Below are 2,500 nucleotides of genomic sequence, written 5' to 3'. Positions count from 1 at the left end.
TCGGTCGAGTTGTTTCGTCCATAAAGCGCAGAGGTTCGAGTGCGATGTCCGGCCGTAGGTGCATGTGTCTGAATCCAATTGTAGCTTCGTGACCAAGGATCAGACCCCTTTACATCGTGGAGGATGAAACTGGCTCCTGTCATCCAAGCTGTGAACGCGATGCTTTATTTACATCTTTAGTCTGGTTTCCGTTTGCTTGGTGTTAATACCTGTGATACGTTCTCAAGTAAATGGTTTCCTGATAAGTAACAAAAACATGCTTCAAATGCTCTGATCCCACTCACGGGTTAACGAAAGGCCAGTACATACCAAGAAGACTTACGGAGACGTGTATTCTCATGCCGACCTCTCTGGTGCTCCTTTTCCTGAAGAAAAAAAATCTATATCTATATCAGTATCTATATCAATATCTATATCTATATCAATATCTATGTTTATTGAAATATATGTATATATTTACATACATACATACAAATATATAAACGGATGAGAAAAGTAACGGGAGCTGCGTACGTCGCGGCAGAATCACGGGTAGGGCGGCTTCAAATTAACGGAGTTCACGCCAATAGTTAACGTGCTTACGATGGTATCGTGTCGGCCTATCATCCGAGGGGTCGGCGGATCGCGCTTCCCCAGGCGCGAGGAGTTGCACCAGGGGACACTCTTATGTGTGTTTGTGTATATATACATATATATATATATATATATATATATATATATATATACATATATATATATACATATATTATGTATATATATATCATATATTACATATACATATATTACATATAAATCATATATATATATATATATATATATATATATATATATATATATATATATATGTATATATATATATATATCATATATATATGATATATATATATAATATATATATATTATATATATATTATATATTATATGTATATTATATATATGATATATATATATGTATATATTATATATATTTTATATATATTAAGCTTTGAGTTTCTACGCCTGCCTCTACGTTACTTCAAAGTTTTTTTCTTTTACAAAAATACTTCTTCAGTGACTGATTTAGATTAAGTTTTAATGTAATTAAAGAAAAAAGGTTTTGTGGCAACCATTTGCACACTTTACCTATTGAGTGCTAATAAATACTTTTCTATTAATACAAGTTTTTAAAGCATTTATTCTCGAAATCTGTTCATTGAATCATTACAATTCTTTTTACCTTGGATGCGGTTGGAAATTCAGGTGCCATCCTCTTTCTCTCCCTTGCTTTAAAGGATATTATTATTTGAAAACATGATTTGCATAAAAACTGACTCACATTTCCCGAAGCTCCTGGTCTGAGCTCCCCTCTTCTTGGAGGATCATCGAAGAAAAGTGGAGGAAGAACTTTTATAGATGTGAGTATGCAGTGAATATACCAAAGTTTATTGTGTGAGTGTGTGTGTGTGTGTGTGTGTGTGTGTGTGTGTGTGTGTGTGTGTGTGTGTTTTACTTGAAAATATACAAAAATATTGATTGCTTAAAGCTACGTCTTATTTTCCCGTCAAAATGAGCCAAAGTCCTTATAGTTGGCAACACTGTTTTTGCTCTCTTCCAGCTCGGACGTCAGCTCGATGTTGGCTGATCCTGTGTCACTATAATACTTGTTTGTCACCTTTGGGATATTTCTATTTCATGAATGAATCGGCCTCAAGGAATACAGGACCGCAAATCCTCAGTTTTCTCTCTCTCTCTCTCTCTCTCTCTCTCTCTCTCTCTCTCTCTCTCTCTCTCTCTCTCTCTCTCTCTCTCTGTATATATGTATGTGTGCGTGTGTGTATGTCATATAGCAAAGATTTTTGTGGCGATTTATCTTGAATACATATTGAATTATGGGCCCTATAATATACATGAATCCTCTAAATTATGTGAGTAATTAACATTATGCTCTAATTACATTATACTTTAGCTTACTACGTTCAAAGTGACTCATCGTCGAAAAGAATAGTCAAAAGTAATTAACTAACAAAATGAAAATAGAGGGGCAGGTTCAAGTCTGTCCGGTAGTAAATCAGACATTTTCTGTTCATGAAACTTAAATATCAATTTCACATACTTACACGTGTTTTCTTTTACATAAATACATATATATGTGTATATATATATATATATATATATATATATATATATATATATATGAATATACATATATACATATATATACACAAATATCTATATATACATATATATTATATATACACATTCATAAATATATCTATATCTATCTATCTCTCTCTCTCTCTCTCTGTCTATCTCTCTCTCTCTCTCTCTATATATATATATATATATATATATATATATATATAGAGAGAGAGAGAGAGAGAGATAGAGAGAGAGAGAGAGAAAGAGAGACAGAGAGAGAGAGAGTGAGAGAGAGAGAGAGAGAGGGGGGGGGGGAGGCAGAGAGAGAGAGAGAGAGAGGGGGGGGGGGAGGCAGAGAGAGAGAGAGAGAGAGGGGGGGGGA

This window comes from Penaeus chinensis, chromosome 32 (genome assembly GCF_019202785.1).
Source record: "Penaeus chinensis breed Huanghai No. 1 chromosome 32, ASM1920278v2, whole genome shotgun sequence".
Lineage (NCBI taxonomy): Eukaryota > Metazoa > Arthropoda > Malacostraca > Decapoda > Penaeidae > Penaeus > Penaeus chinensis.
This window is presented reverse-complemented; position numbering follows the sequence as displayed.